Source organism: Copadichromis virginalis, linkage group LG9, assembly GCF_057382275.1.
Source record: "Copadichromis virginalis isolate Kocher_CV1m ecotype Utaka linkage group LG9, C_Virginalis_male_GT1.1, whole genome shotgun sequence".
NCBI lineage: Eukaryota > Metazoa > Chordata > Actinopteri > Cichliformes > Cichlidae > Copadichromis > Copadichromis virginalis.
In genome coordinates this window covers 11,730,573-11,748,702 of record NC_140626.1, presented here as the reverse complement: position 1 = coordinate 11,748,702, position 18,130 = coordinate 11,730,573, and positions in this window count along the sequence as shown.

The following is an 18,130-nucleotide window of genomic DNA, read 5'->3' as shown; positions in this document are numbered from 1 at the left end:
GTGTGCAAAATACTTACTGAGTCTAGCCAAGCCTTTGGATTGCTGAATGTGTGTCCACAAGTGGGCATTATATGTTGCTAAGTTGGATGCCTGCAAGTACCTGTTCTGGTCACTGATCACAGTTGTATGAATCAACAGGCTTTCAGCCTTTGTGGTTGTGTACTGGATATCCCCAGTACAGTCTGAATGCAGTGCTCATAAAATTATTAATACCAGTAAAGAACTGGTTTGCTACATGAAGGTTTAATCAGACACAAAAGCTAAGAGTTAAACTGATAGATTTGGAGGGAGGCGATGCTCTTTGACGGAACCAAAGCAGCAGAGAAGATTTGGCTTTATAAGCACTTCTTAAATGTTCCGTTCAGGCTAAAACTGAATGAAACTACAACGTTGGGGTGGTGGGAGGAGGTAATACATTAAGAGCTGTTGGCATGTAAGGGATCCATTTGTGCTGTCAGATTATAATACCTATACCTGAATCAATATAACTGAGTGTTGGGTGTCAGCTGTGAATGACAGTGATTGTGAAGCGTGAATAAAACAGCTGATGTTAATCAGATGATTAAGGTAAGGTCCTGTGCTTGAATGCAGTTTATCAAAAAATTATGTGTCAAGGGGAATTAATGACAGAGGAAAATTAAAGAAATGTCCACAATCAGCACTTTGCTGGCTTAAAGTGAAGCCAAAAAGCATTTTGCTCATCAATTCGTTTTGTACTTCATGGTGGAGAAATTGTATGAAGTCTATGAAAAAACTATGTAATTCATCAACAATTTTACAGGGTGGAATTTATCCCAAAATATATATTTATATTGTCTGTCAGTGTTTTAACCATATTTAGTAAAATAGTTTTAATGCAATTGGGCATTAACACAAAATTAGATTTATTGTTTATTGAGTAGATACAGCATGCACTCTATTGTGGATATAATCTACACGTTTTTGCAGTTTGCTAGTCTGGATTCAGCCGTTCAAGCATGTTTTAACAAAATGTCATAAAACTTCTCAGGAATGAATGTCACAGAAAACTGGCCTCAAGGTCAGACTGCAGTGCATAGAGACATTGCAAAAAACCCAGGAGCAACAGGCCTCAGTTAGCATGTTAAATGTTAAAGTTCACAGCAGTACAATTAGATAAAGACAAAGCATGTGTAGCTTTTTGGGAGGGTTTCCAGGAGAAAGCCCCTTGTCTCTAAAATGAACATGGCAACACATCTTAGGTTTTCAGAATTGCATCTCAACAAACCACAAAACTTCTGGAACAATGTCCTTTGGACAGAGGAGACCAAAATCGAGGTGTTTGGGCATAGTACACATGTGTTCCATGTTTTAATGAAAAACAAAGACAGCCTATCAAGCCATAGGACCTGGGCGCCTTGTTGTCCAAGATAAGGACAATGCTGGACAAAACTTCCTATCCACTCCATAACGTGCTGGCCAGTCATAGGAGGATGCTCTGTGATAGACTGAGATTACCTAAATGCAACATTGAATGACACAGGAAATCATTCCTGGACAACTCCTCCATATTGCACAACATAGTAATGTTGTGCAATAGTTGCACAACATTACTATCTGCACATCCTTTACAGAGAAAATAAAGTACAGTACGACAGTATGCACCTCAATGTCAACCAGAGATATGTAATTTTGTTTAATATACTGGGATATTCACAGTTAGAGCTATTTGTATTTATTAGAGCTATTTTGTAATGTTGTAGTGTGCGTTATTTAATTTAGTAAACCTGATTGAAATGTGTCCATAAATGAAAATACCCAAACCTTAATGAACTGAAGCAATACTGTAAAGAACCGTGGACCAAAGGAGGGGGTATTAAATAAGGCGTTGCCACCAGTGACACTGAAATGTCATTTTCGATTTAGAATTAATATGTATAAAAACAAAAGACAGACAGAATATTTTAAAATAGTTTGATTTATTTGTGCTGGCATTTAAATGGAAACTTTTAGAAAGGCATGGTTCAAAGAGAATACATGCATTTTTCTGTCAGTATATCGGTACTGGGAAACCAGCTGTTGGATAACATTCAACCTGACAGTGAACCAACATTATGAGGCATTGCCTTCCCTGAGTGAATTGATGTTAGCGAATAACTGTAGAATTCACAGCCAATGAGTCATAGCCTGGAGCTGTTGGGGTGCACGGGCCTCTCATCGGCCACAGCTTCATTTGCATACATATCTGAGTAAATGCGGGGAGTTAAACTTGTCGGGTTTTAACCAATTAAATGGCAAACGACACACTCTAATAGAGATGTACTGTATCTTGATCAAAGTTACTTCAATATTCCTTAATACACATCACCCGCAGCATTTCAGTCTGGTGAAAATTATACCTCCGTGCTATCCTTTTTTGAGATTTTCAAAAATAAAAACACGAGGTAAAAGAGCAGCAGGGATACACATAATGAGCTGTTGTTGTCGATACTTCTCTGAGCTGACGGCAAAGCAGAGACAAAACTAACACCTACAGCATGTACTTGCAAATTCTTGATTTAAAGTTTCTTATAGATGTTAACTCTCAGCTGTGTCTCCTTGTGTGGTGCATACTCTGTGTCATCTTTTCTTTGCATCTTCTTTTTCAACACAGTGTGTAACAGCCCTAAGGTTTCTGCCTTCCTCTTCCCCCACAGTATTCATTGCGGCTCTCATCACACACACCAACTGATGTGTATAGAAAATACATGAAACCTGCACTCAGTATGCACACTTAAAAATGCTAAGGTATGCATCAGCAATTTTGATTTCGATGTCTCGTTCTTAGTTTATCATCTTTTCTTCACACGATGTTGCTAATTTAGAATATGACTTACATGTTTTTCTGACTGCTTAGAGACTACCTTTGCAAACCTCACAACACTGACCAAAAAGCTTATATTAAATCATCTAAATCATAAATTTGAGCAGCCCAAATTCCAGCAAACAAATTGAATAAATCCAATTCCATAAATTAAACTGAAGTAGGAAATACCCTCTCATATTGGATGTATTGGTTCACAATTGGTCAAACCACTTTCCCAGCCTCCTAATGCTGTAACAAGCGTAATTTCATCAGTTATACTGTTGCTCATTCCTCTTCTGGTTTTACTTCATCTCTTGTTTTTCTTGGTTCTGTTGTTCCTCTTCCAGTTTTCACTCTTCTTCCTTTATGTCAAGTTTCAGATGTTTACCTGTACACCTATGTGGCAAAAATTGTAGATTTCAGAAATTATGAGTCCACACAAGTACTGTAATCATCTCCAATATACACAGCGATCTCAGTCTGCAGGTTCTCTGGCACTGTGAAAAAAACAGACTGCTTAATAACCATAAAAAGATTGTTAAAGTAAATCTTGACAGTACAATTTTTGGGTTTCTAAGCTGTTTTTTTCTAGTTTGCTAATTAATCTTACATAAAGTTGAGATGAAACCTACATTTAATTCCACATCAGTGTTACCAAAGAAGTGTTACATGCCTCGATACAGATACAGGTAACACATGCACATTTCAAAAGGTTACAAGACATAAAAGAAACTTGATATCAGACAGAATTGTTAACCCATCAAACCCTTACTCACTTCTGGAAACAGGCAAACACAACAGAGGATCAGACAATAAATCATATCTACAGTTGCGTTGACTCAGCAAGGGCAATAATAAATAAGGCTCATAATAAATAAAAATAAATAAAAGTTCAGAATATTTATTTGAAAGTGATGCTTACCAGGAAAACGTTAAACTGCTAGCGCGCCATCTAAAGATGACTACAAATATCAAATAAAGTGCAAAACCAGTGTTGTAGATTAAATAACACTATATAATGCTAACACCATAATGGTAATTATGCTAATTATTGGCCTTTAAAACAATATTATTTTTCAGTATAACCAAGCTAGCTCTTTGCTGTGCCTAATCTTCATGCTAAGCTGTGCTAACTGCAGTGGCTTCATAGTTAATGTATAGATGTAGCAGCTGAATCCTATTTCACTAATTGCTAGTGGGGGTTTTTTTTTTGTTTGTTTGTTTGTATTCTTTAGCAGGGATTACCTAAACTGGGCTTCTTCTCCCGAGATTATGATCGTCATGGTCTCAGTGTTTAATGACTGTATTACCTTCAGCTGCCTTGAAAGTGAAGTAGCCTTCTGCAGTAGATTTATATACACCCATTCAGTGTAGGTGGAAAAACATTCAAAGTGTATTCTCTTTAAAAGAAAAAACTGCTTCTTTGACCCTGAAAGCTTCCAGCTTTATAAACTGACATATCAATAAAAAGAACATCATTGTGAATGTTCACTTAACATGAAGAACATTTCTAACAGACTGTCAGTCACTGGTTACATTGGCGCACCACAAGGGTTCATTTTGAGGTGACTGACAAGATGTTGCACTAAAAGGAATTTTACATACAAGATGGTGACAAATTAAAGGGACAAAACAGAACAACTTGCCTTTGTGTAAGGATTATAAAGACCACAGTGTTTGATTCAGATCATTTTCATGCTCATGATGAATGAGGGCATTGTCAGTCCTGAAGTGATGAAAGTGATGCTTAGCAGAAAAACGTTAAACTGCTAGCACTCAATCCAGAGACGACGACATATATTCAAATAAAGTGCAAAACAAGTGTATACACACTATATAATGCTAACACTATAATGGCAATTATGCTAATTATTGGGCTTTAAAACATTACAAGTTTTCAGTATAACCAAGCTAGCTCTTTACCGTACCTAATCTTCATGCTGAGCTGTGCTAACTGCAGTAGCTTCGTAGTTGCTCATCAAACCATCAGCACCATCAGTGACCCGTGATGCCCTGTGAATGAAGGCATTGTCAGTCTTGAAGAGGTCACTTTCTCATCAGGGTAAAAATGTGGCTCTGAAAGATAGAAATAGTTGTTCAGAGCACACATGTCTTGGTTTGCAATGGCCCTTCTGTTCAAGAAGACAAGTGGGCCCAAAAAATTCCAGTGAAATGCTCCTGACAGCATAACACAGCCACCAAATGCCCTTACTGAAAGGGTCATGGGTTTTATGTGTTTCCATCATTTTGTCATTGTATTTCTATTTCACAGCAGGTTTGTTTGACCTTTAATGTTTTCTAACTGCTTATTTTTTAGTCTATCATGTTTATATTTTCAGGAGACTAAATTAAATCTATGCAGACAGAACAAGCTGTCTGCCGAGCTGCATTAATCACTTTGTCCCTCTTGACCTCTTTTTGAACCGAAACCATTATAAACAATTGATGTCCATCATTGAATTTTCTTCCTGCCTCGATCAACTTAACCGTGAGCTTTTGCTGACTTTGACGGAGCAAATAGCAGGAAGGCACGCACTGCTTAGTCAACTCAAGAGTCTATGTATGTCATCAGTCTTACAAGTCTTTCCAAGAGTGAACGTGTCAATTCTAAGGTATGCTAATTCATTATGAAGAGAGCGATGGCTTGACCATTCATATTTCATGCTTTTAATCCTTGCAAATTTCATGAAGTTGTCCGAATGAGTAGCATTTAAAACTGAAGTGAAGTAATGTGCTTGAATAATTAATCTATAATGTCTTTGATGAGAAGTACAACCAAGGTCATCAGTTTTATTTATGCCAAGAAGCTTATTTATTCATCTTAATTGCATATTTAGCTTGTTTATGTTCGGAACCTTATGGATGGACTTCTTCTTTTTTATATGATGAGTGACAGAAAAAAATAGCTAAGGCTCAGCTTTTCCAAAGAACGCAAGAACTTCATTCCGAAGTTATGCAGTGAACGTAAGCTCTCGGCTGGTTATTGCATAGCCCTATAAAGCCTCTGTCGGTATGTAAAAGTGCAGACTGCATGCTATAAACTGCTCATCCCCAATGTGAGCTGCCTCCTTTTTTTTCTGACATAACACCTCTTTCCTCATTGCTCTGCCCTGCGCTGTCCGAGTTGCCAACTAAATCTCAGCCTCATCTTGTCCGCTGTAACCTTGTTTATTCCCAACAGTGGCATTAGCAAAGCTGTAAAAGTATTTATGGGGGTACAAATGCGGGACAGCCAATCTAAGGTAAATCTATAAATCCTGGCTGTTGATTTCTCAGGGCCAGGAGGTGCGGGCCGGTGATCAGTAGAGGTGGAAAGTATTCCCCGGGTGACTCTATGTGAGTAACACACAGAGGCCGAGCAGCATGCCAAACAGTGCTATGGCGACACTGTTGTGCTTTTAATGCGGCTAAGATGGCCTTCGCCTCTAAAGTGAAACGCCGCCTGGCTATCCATCTACCGTGAGCTGGTATCATTACCTAACACCCAACAGGGGTCTGACTCAGCAACTTTTCGTAGGGGTGTGTGTGTGTGTGTGTGTATGCATGTGTGTGGGGTTTATTTGTGTATCACGCACTCCGTCCTTGGGAGGGAGTAGTTATAGTGAAAGCTATAGCTCGTTATGAAAAAAAAGTGTAACAAGCATAGTATGTGCAGTATGTAGAAGCCAGTTACTTTCACAGTAAGTGGGACTAAAGCTCAATCTTTATTATGATCCCTTACAGGAAATTTGATTGCAACACTGAGATTACCAAACCATCAGATTATGGAGAAACACACTGATTCATTTCCTGACATCGATGCAGGATTTATAGGGCAATACCATCAAGATCCTGTCTACATTAATGCATCTCACTATTCTAAGAATTTCTGGTTATCGGTAGCCGTTTCCAGATATTTGTAGTTATTTATGCACATAATTGTTCTGCACTTGTCTTAACTGCTAACAGCTACAGGACAACAGCAGAATAAGCTGACATAAACAGTTGCTGCATATCATTGGCTTGTAAAAATGTTTATGACTGCATGGTTTCCTGCCTTCTCACTGACTTGACATAGCTATATTTACATTTATGACCTACAGTAATGGGTCTTTTCTCTGTGTTAGCATGTTTGTTTGACTTCCAGAAAAAAAGCGTATAAATGCATTTGTCATATTGAGTCTTTTTTTTTTAATTAGCCATGTTGGATTGGCGGGATTGTTTTCCTGTCCCTTTGTAAACGGTAATGGATATTGGTGGAGATATGGGTATTATTCCTGTAAACATCCAAACAGTGTGGAACAAAGGACTCAAACAAAGGGAACAAAAATAGGTATTATCGATAATAACGTGTGCAACAAATTATAGTACCTTTCAAAATTTGCATAAATGATGGCCGATGCAGGGGGAACAAATTTGCTGTTAATGTAACTTTTAAATATTTTTCAGTGACACTCACTATAACATACATCCTGGGCTACATAAGCAGTACAGAAATTCACTATCATTCAGCAGAAGAAAGGCAGGCAGGCATTCCCGCAGTAAACACACACGTGTGTTAATCTCTTTTATGACAGAAGCACTGTAAGTTGGAGACAACATCTTTTCAACCTCAGTCAAACTTGTCTCTTTCTTTAACCTTGTACTCTTCTCAGTATCGTGCAGGGAAGGCGCTTCTATCAGCTTCCATCTCTAATAAGATTTACAGAAAGTATAGTAGAGAGACCAGGGTGATATGTCTTGGGAGCTCTACCCTCAATATTGGCAAGGAAATCAATGTGGTGAGTAAACCTACCAGCACAGTCTGCAATCAGCTGCTAGGCCCAAAGTAATCACTGAATTGAAATAATCCTGTAAGGTTCCCCCACTGTACCAAAGTTAATAACAAAAGAGTCATCCAGGCCTTCGCTTGGAATTAGATATTAATCCTTGTATCAAGAATAATTACAAGGAAGATTCAGAAACAGTGACCTTGCCGAGTTGCTGGTTGATTGTCTTTACTCGTTTTAGCATTCAACAGGCGCCCTGGTTCCTGGATGTGTACTCAGTGACACATTTTCAGTGGGACAGTATAGTTCCTCGCTGCTTAATTCTTTGAGCTACACTCCAGGAACGGTCCCTCGACGGGCAGGAACCTCATCATAAACAATTTCTCACTTGTTTACATTAATCCCATCTAGATATCCACTCATTCCCATAGCAGCTCTTTGTAATTCTTCTCTGTTGTCACGGTTTTGATAGACAGGCAGCTAACACTCACTAATTAGCTGTGAATATTAGCTGTGTGTGGTACTGGAAATTTTCTTCTAATTCTCATTAATGGTTGTCAGGTCACTTGTTAACACTACTATGGCAGATTGCAAGGCCTTATTCATATGAAATCCCATTGAACCTGCACAGAAATTCCTATTATTATTATTTTTGCACATTTTTTTTAAATTTGGGAGTTAAGCCAGCAAACCAAGGCACTGTATGTTGAGGACCAGTTGCATATTTCTTAGGGGATATGATGAGCCGTCTGCTCTTGTTCTTGAGCCTGCCTCAGTTTGGGGAGATAAAGCATAAGTCCAACTGTCAGTCAACTGTCAGACAGCCAGGTCAGGTCTTTGTCAGAGCCTCAATCATTTGTGTTTATTAGAGGTCAAGTGGAGTCATGTTTGGCTGAATTTCAAGCCCCTCTTGCCTGCCTCTCCAGGGGTAATGGCGATTCATTTTGCAGAAAAGTAAACACATTCCCATTTGGCTGATTCTCAGAGGCGCCATTTCATAAAGTTTCAGTATGAGATATTATTTATTGCCCAATATATTCATGTTTCTGGGCACTCAATGGATCATAGACTAAACACTGCTCAGACATGATTATTCGGTAGATGTTAGCCCAGAAATTGTTTTCTGTGTATCTAATGTTTTTCATTTCAGTAAAACAAACAAACAAATGTTTCATAGCTGGTTTCTCATATTATCAAAAACAGTAAAAAAAATAAATAAAATAAAATAGGTGTATCTGCAGCACAAAGATTTTTTTTTCTGTTTTCTGTGACCATTGCAGAAAGCAGAATGTGTGATTGTAGCATCTATCGACACTTAATAGTGCATTTCTTTCAATTTCATTTAGATTCATTGACAGCAACCCTAGAATTACCTGCTTATCTTTGACTTAAAGTACTGAAAGCATGTTTATGCAAGTACATTGACACTTTTGTCTTTCATATGCATGATATACAGAGGTGTCAATACCAACTCCTATCTCCATTATTTAAATGAAGGCTTCAGGTCTTCCCACCAGGCATTCTCTTCATCGCTTGTACATATGAGTCCTCTCCATGGCCCCGGTTATGTATACCAACACTACTGATGATAAAGAGCCAGAGCACAGGATCTATGAGGTCCACCACTAAACTTTCAGAGTATCAGATGAGCAAGTTTTATTTATTTATTTGCATATTCTAAAATATGTGGGCACATAGAACCTGCTGTACAGAACAGAACTTCAGCTGCTTGGTGGGGCTTTCTGTGTGATGCTCTCTGCAGTAGGTCCCAGTGTGATGTACAATAATGACCTGTCAGAAATGCAAGCTTTTGAAAAACAGGGATAATCCACAGAGGCTATCTGACTAAATGAATTCTAACCAGAGCCAAGCCAATCCCCAGAGACCCCCGAAAATCCATTCTACTTGTCTCTTATCACAACTGACATGAAAAAAGAAGCACACCAAAATAGGACGTTTAGCTCAAGGACGATGATTTCCTTTTTAGATTACATTGTCTTTTGGTACACAATAACTATATATGTTATAATTAATTAGCTTTCATTCTCTGCTCAGAATTTCAGAATCAGATTGTATTGTTTGCTCTGGGTTTTTTATAAGCTAAATAATACTTATGCTGCATAAAGATGGTGCATATAGATGTATCCTAAAAGGCCAAATTTATGTTTCAAAAGTTGCAGTGAAAGTGGCTGCACTAGAGCCTGACACATACTCAAGTGTTTGGGGCCGATGCTAATACAGACTGGGATGAATTACCCCAGCCATATTGTTCTTTGACAGTTTTTATATCATACACCTTATACACTACTTATCAGATGCTTACATGCTGTCAGTCATATCTGTGATAGACCAGTGTGGACCGATTTATTGTTTGGGCTCCAGTTCAGATATCTTATAAAAGGAGCAGCTGTTTGTGATAACAAATAATGGATTAAAATGAAGTCTGCAGGGGGCAAAGAAATTAATTAAGAATGCGTCATCAGGAGGAGCACGGCACCCAGACTAATAACAGATAACCCTTACTGAACCAAAAAAATATTTTGTGGTTCGGGAGATATTGTAGTTTAAAAACCACTGTGAGTAAGTATGTAAGAAAATACAGAGGAGTTGCATTAATGTGACTAGTTTAAATTTAACAGAACTGACTCAGTTCTAAAGGACTGGTTGTTAAGGTCATTTGTTATTTTAATAAAATCCCTTACGTCAATGATGCTGTTACCTTTAGTTTGCAGCTAAACCTGTTACCAACTTTTTCTTTATCATATACTATAATGCATCCACGTACTGACTGCAGACTTGCTATTTTGAGCTGTATTAGCTGAAGATTTGCTGCCTGGGACTGCTGCATTCAGTCATGGTATCATAATTACAAGTTGGACGTATGAGATTTTGCGGGTGGAAGCTTTTACAGCATGTACAAACACAGCGGCTTATCCACTGACGTTGTCGAACAAACATAGCAGAGTCAGAATCATCAATTATAGTCACACAGATTGTACTAATTCAGAAGCATCAATACCGGCTGATAGACAAAAATACGTTCAAAAATTGATTGAAACTGAATTTGTTGGAGTGTAGCTGAACTCAACAGTATTCCAAGAGTATGTGGCACAGGAAGAGTACACGGTACATTTAATGATTGTTGGGCAGTGTTTACATATAAATGTTTAAAACCCAGAAATTGTTACCAGTCATCTATTTGAAGCGAAGCCACTGAAAAATGTAGATGGCACCCAGGATAAATCTTCTGTGAGATGGATATTGTTTTTAGGACATAGCTGTCAGCTGTGTCAAAGGTGCTTTGCTGTCAGAGATAAGTAATGCTGAATGCCAAAATTACTTTTTGATGGAATCTTTACCCCATAATAATCCAATTCAGTCAAATAATCAGTCTCCATACAGCCCTGAGTGTGAGTGAACTTAAACTGTCAGCATTCAATTAGGCAAAGATTTTGATCTCTCTGTGGCAGTGCTTGTCAAGTTGAATAATATAGCCATCACCCTTGCAGGTGAAAAAGGTCCGCTGCATGGATGGAGACCTATTGTCTAGAGGATTGACAAGGGTTGATGCAACAGGCTAAATCAAGTTAAGGTCTTCACACATGCACACACACACCAACACATTCCCTCTTTCCTCAGCACTTGTCCTTCCATCCCCAGAGAGGGCATTTTTCATGCTTTCAAACCACCCAGCAGTGACAAGCCTCTGACAACCCTTGCTTACTGTGACACCTTTGTGGGTCCAGAAGAGGTTTCAACCACAATACCTCTTTGACGGGCATTCTTGAGAGAAAACACATATTATTCTCCTAAAACGCCAATCTGATTGATTGGCACAGTCAAACTTATAAGAGTGAAAGCTTCCATAGAAGACTTTGACACATAATTATTTTTTAAGGAGTCCCACTGAAACTTTATGAATGCTGAATGTGTGATTCAAAGCCTTACTCAAGCTGCTCCCACCAAAACTTAATTCCCAACACTTAGGTGATGAAGTCTGAATCGTTACATTAACCAATTCATATTACACATCAAGAGTGTAGGAAGAGGAAGCAAAAGATGATGGACTCTGTCATACTGCCCAAAATTCAGGGTGTATAAAAAAGAATCATTCATTTGCAAAGGCTTATTCTTTAAATAATGGTCAAAGGCTTTTGGCAAATTTTAAACTACATGCCTGAATATTAAGTTTTACATACAAAAAGTTGGAAAGTATCTTTGATCCATTTCTAAATAACTGCAGATTCCAATTCAAACAACTGTACATAAGTACAAGTTATTCACATGTGTCCCACTTTGCCAGCATCTGAAAGAAGACCTGTCACCCTCTGATGAGAGGAAATTGGTTAGGATGTTTGAGGACAACGCAGGAACAACCGGGTCTCAAGCCCAGCATGAACTGGAAACTGCTGCAACACCAGAGCCCCTGTTCACAGTGAAATGAGTTTATGTAACCATGGAGAAAGAGTGCGCTGACCAAGAAAGAAGGCCCTGCTTACTGAAATTTCAGCTCCCTACATGGACAAATCAAATGCCTTTGTCAACAAAAATTGACCACAACGACAATGTGTATGTTTGGAGGAGTGAATGTGAGGGTTTCAAACCTAAAAACACCGTACCGACTGTAAAGCATGGTGGTGGTACCATGATGCTCTGAGATCATGGTGTACTTTGCGCAATGTGGATAGCATAATGAAGAATAAGGCCTACCTTCAAATTCTTAAACATTTCCTCAAATCAACAGCTAGAGGATTGAAACTATTGGATGCAGGGCAGTGATCCCAAGCACACAACACATCACAGCTGGTTTTGTAATGAATAGAACAGGCTAACATCAAGGTGGGGTGTATGTTTGTATTTAAGCTTATATATTTAATTTTGATGTGAAGATTTGAGAAAATCCAACATAAATTCACACTTTTTTTCAAGTCATATAAGATGTAAACTCACAGTCATTCAAATTACTGGGAAAAGTTCAAACAGTTGAAAGAAATGATTAAAAGCCCAAAATTACCATGACGTTCATGCCCATGATGAGTGCATGTAAACTCCCTTTGTATGCATGTTCAGCTGGATGTGTGCAAACTATAAAATGTATTTAGGAACAATATATAGTACGTATTACAAACAAATTCAGCTTACGCATTTTTTTTCAACCATATGCTTGATAATGCAGACATGAAGGTAAGAGTAATATGACTTTTTTGTTAGTAGTTGAAATACTAGACACTTGTTAGTGTACGTGGAGTTGAAAAACTCTTTTATCGAACCACCCATTAGACACATGAAAGTTCACTTTTTAGCAGCTCTCATCCGCCACCGGTTTGTTTTATATAAACACAGCAGCTTGTCATGGTAATTAATGATAATAAATTAGGACAGACTAAAGCAAAAGCTGCCTGTACATAGATTAATTGCTAGGTTAGTTTGCCATACATCTTTAAATATGACATAGTTACAGGCTGGAAACAGTTGCAGGGCAAGTATAAAGTGGGCCATAGGAAATGAAATTTTACCTTATTAAATTCTTTTAGTTTTAGTCATTTTATCATTCTTCCCTTTGACTAAGCCTCTTTTAAGTTTCCTGAGCCTTTTATATTTGAACCTTTTAACTAATATACTGTCTGCTCATGTACCCAAACTTGTACACTGGACTGTTGTTGTTTGTGTCAGAGGGCAGCGCCTTGCCTTCACAAAGAGGCCACTTCTGTTTCAGCTGACTGCAGCTGTGGCACTTGCCATGTGTGGCTGGGAGACTATGTACCTGCTTCAGCTGAATCCATTCCTCCCTCTCCCTATACCCTGCACAGGGACAGTCTCCCAAGGTCAGTCAACCTGACACACACACACAACCCCACACTTATTCCCCCTCACTTCCCACCGCTGACAACCTTTTCCATGAAATCAGAAATCAGTATGGCCAACAAGTCGTTGCTCGCATGAGGCAAGATCAGGGTGAAATGCTAGCATGACATCCCAATTTTTTGTCATGGCAACCTGAACACCTGATATAAGAACTGAAAGCAAAAAGACGTGATAATAAATCATGTGTTTTACCAACATCTGGTATGAAGGGACAATGTGTTGGAGAATCTGAGAATTGAAAGCTAAAAAAAAATAAATAAATAATAATAGCTGCTGACAGCTAATGCCCTTGGGGGAATAAAGTGGACGGGAGCATGTTTGTGGACCAAACAGGATGAGGCAAGTACTCTGACATTTTCCCCAAACCAACACTTGATGAATTTTACCCCAAGCATAGGACACTGCAGACATTTTGGTTGACCCCTCCCACACCCCACACACTACCAAACCTCTCCCCCCCCCGCCCTGCCTTAACATATTGCACCTGTTCAATTATTTAGCTGCTACTCTGTGGCTCGGTCCTGAGCTGCAGTGAAAGCTGTACCTGCCGATTAGAGCAGGGCTTGTCACAGGAGCTGGCCAGATATCTCCGTCGGGTCGCCCAAGAGAGAAAGAGATGCCTTTGGCCACATTACGCAGGAGGAAATGTCATTACCTCATTGCAGGCTTGTCATTTCCAGCCTTTGGTCTCCCAGGGACAGCGAGAATTTGCTTGCGTGCAAAGGTGTGTGCACAACTCACTCATCCGCCAGACATGTGGTGAGACACTCAGTGTTTTGCTCATAAAACAAAATCTCAAAAGTTTCTTGCTTTCATCACAAATCCCTAAAACATCTTAGTATAGAAGGATTCAGATAGTTGAAAACTAGACCCGCCCAGTCATACATTCGTTGTTTATAGCCACTTCTGTAGAGACTTGTAAACCTCTTATTAAAATGTTCATTATGAAAACTGGAGTAATTATAGTTCCATCAAATGTATTTATATAATTAAATGTGTTAAATGATGGGTATTTTCAGATGGCAGTGAAATAATAGTAAAGTTTTCAGAAAATATTCATCAGGCTGTGACATAAACATGAACATAATGGCACGAATCAGAAGAACTTATGGGATATGTCTTTTTTTAATACACAGACGCCAAATCATTTTAAATGTGAATACATTTTTTTTGCCTATTTCAGTAAATAAATCAACCAAAGATAAATGTCTTGTTTGAAAATGTTGGATTTATGGAAATATTCAGTTTATTTGCTGTTGTGATGCAATAAGTGCACTGTTAATGGACTTTTAACTTGTTGATGATATCTGCAGAGTGCAGTGATCTGATGGTAAATCAAGCAGAAATGATGATGAGCCATTTTTTTTTCACCCACTGGGGGGCACTGTTGAAGCAAATACAAGTGTAACGCCTAATCTGCCTTCAGTGGTCAAAATGGTTTAATCAGAGTCTGTTTGGATGCCTTGGTCATTTTTGGGGTGTTGTATCTTCCTCTGCTGCAAGGAACTGCTGGAGTAGTTAAGTCTGCCCTCCTATATGTGTCTGGGACAAGGACCAGAGAGGAGACATGCAGGTGAAGTTAGAAAGCACACTTTAAAATATGTGTGTCTGTGCATGCATGCCTGGACATTTGTGCATGTTATAAGATGAGAGCATTCTACATTTGTCCATCTCCCTGAAGATCCCATAAAAAAACCCTCACATTTGGCAGTATATTTTACTTTATTATGTTATTTTATTTTTTTTGCTGGACTGTATTTACTCTGTGAATGTCTGTCCTAAATTTCAGCATAGATATGCAAATCAGGAGTTATTAATCAGAGAGTCACAGGGATTATGCAAATAACTAAGAAAGAGCGATGAGCAACGAGAGGGGGGGAAAAGGAAGAGTCTGGACGTCAGCAAACGTGTGTTGGCATTCACCAGAGGGAGATAGTTTTATTTGAGACGCTGTGATCATCGTCCCCTTGTTCTGACCTGATGTAGATAGTTCTGGTGAAAAGGTCGTCTCTATGTTTGAAGGTGCTCAGCGTGGAAGCATTTCTTAGCCCGTCAGTCTGATGATGAGCCTGTTGTATTCAAGGGGAGAGCCAGACTGCATATTAATATGGAATTTCCTTATAAATAATATTCCGATGCGGAGCAGATGTCGACATAACAGCTTGCACCAACATCGGAAATGTACGTACGCATAAACATGAAATAAATAAATTACATCCTGAACAAAACAGTTTATTGCCATCGAGGCAGTCCCCTGAGGGCCTGCTCCGTTTTTCCACAGATAGCATTTTAGACCAACAGTTAGGTAGACTAAGATAATAAATGTCTCTCAGCGTGACATTAAATTACCATGAAACAGCTGATATTAACATGTCTTCTGGGACAATGCTTTCCCCAGTTTCTAGCACACATGTGACCTTCCATGCCCAGATGTTTGAAAGGATGCACTTGTGCTCTAAACACCATATTATAATATTACGCCACAATGTCTTGCTTCTTGTTCAGTGCTCAGTGGCAGAGAGAATGGCAGGTAGCTGGTGATAAAAATGGAGAATTTGCAGTTTAACAGAATCTCTTACAAAAAATATTCTTTAACATTCCAAAGAACAAATAAATGACTAAAAATAAATACTTTTGATGCTTCTCTTTTCCACCAGACGTGCACAGATATGATTTCTCACTAGTGTTAGTCATATCGCCTTTATAGCAGTACTTATACTTTGTGTAAGATTGTGTTGTTTCCACTTTGTTGTGGAGTTTGTCTTCCATAAAAACTGCAGAGTAGCACAACTCCAAATGAATGATAATATTGCTTACTTTCTGCTGCATGTTTAAAGAGGCAGGTTTGGCATGTCACCATACTGCAGGTAAGCATTGTGGTCGGCACTGGTTTAGCCTGCCCTCACACTAAATTCTGGGAAAATGTTATCGAATAATTTTCCTGAAAAGGAAATGGAGTAATTCCTTGTTGAATTTGGTTCTCAGCTCTTGAATGATATGGTGCATATGTGTGTTCCACAAGTGCCACAGGACCCCTGCTTTCAAAGGCCAGTGCAATTTTCAAATCGGGTTTCCACTTGTTCCTAATCTACTGGTGGGACTTTACAGATTGGAAAAAGATCACGTGAGAAAAGCTTAGTTACCTGCAGTCATTCTTTCCCGCCCCGGTGGATGATTATTGGCAGGTTTTGTGGCCCTGCCGCGAAGGGTGAACGAATGCATTTCTGCAGATGACTGTGAGGCAGGGAAAGATTGAATTCTCCCTCCCTTCCATCTGTGTGTGGTAGTGGAAATGGGTGAGTCTCCTAGAAGTAGGCAGTGATAGATGAGGTACATGGAAGAAGACAGCTACCCCTGCTCTCCAGCCTGGCTGAATCAGGAAACTGTCTGCCAACTAAATGCCTCTTTCTCCCTCCCTCTCTCACACTCTCATTATAATTTCTCCCTTTCCTCCTGGCCTCCTCTCTTCCTCTGCTTACGAATCAATCGTTTTGTTAGTGCTTACCAGACAACAGATCTTTAGTCATTATGAGATTGTGCTTTATATCACTGCTTAATGAGCACTGCACCCACTGCAAGCATTCCAGGCAGCAGCTAATAGAAAAAAAGCCTAAAATAGACTTTTCCCCCCTGTGTGCACATAAGAATATCTCTTGAGTTAATTAACATGTTTACATACTTTAACTTTTAAAAATCAAAATATATAACAAACACAAGGACTCAAACACCCTGCATTTATAAGTCATGGTTATTAATTGAATAGGTGTCAGACCACCTTAAGGAGCTGTTGACCCTAAAGGAACCTCATTAATGTGACTTTCAGTGTGCTGCTCACTTATGTTTCAGAGGTTCTTTGTGGTGGTAACATTTATACATGGACAGTGAAATTTGCAGTATACTGCCATATTTCCTCTCAACGACCAGGAGTTCATGGGCTACTAAGCCAGGCCTAAAGTTAGCCAGTGACACGTGGCAAATGATCTTTGACCTGTGACCTTTGGAAAGGCTCCAAGTATGCTCCTCCAAGGTAAATGTTTTCCATCCTTTCATTCATGGCTCTTCGGGCCTCTGAGTGCTTCTTTATTCATTGCTTGGATAAATGTACATGACCCCTTAAAATAACAAGAGCTGCCCCAGAGGCCACACTTGAGTGATGTGACATTCCGCCTAACCTGGGATGACTTTTAAGAATCGGATAAGTGGACAGTAGGAAGATGGAAGGAAAAGACGGCGATGGAGGATGAGGGAGATGGTAAAATGGACAAAATCAAATCAGTGTAAGCAGATAGGTTAAGTAGAAAAGGTTGAAGACAAAGTATGATACAAAGAGCAAAATAACATCAAGAAAATCCTTTCATTTTTTGACAGCAGATTCCAGTTTTTTGACAAAATGGCTGATTATTTTGTGAAGAAGAACTGTTTGTATTTGCCTCATGCAGCAGAATAATTTCATGTAAACAGAATCATGCGCATTTGACTGTTCGTCTTTCAAGGAAATTCCTAAATGCAGAATTTCCATGCAGCTGTAGTGCAAATTCTCCTGTCAAACACACAGGCGAGCGCTCATCAAGGATTCCACTTAATCAGTTGAAGCTAATGCTTTACAAACAGTCTCTGTAAAATGTTAAGCAGAGTTCGTAATTAGCCTATCATGCAGTCATAATCACTTCAGAAATAAATTAAGCCAGAGGTATTTCAGCAGGCTAATGACCTG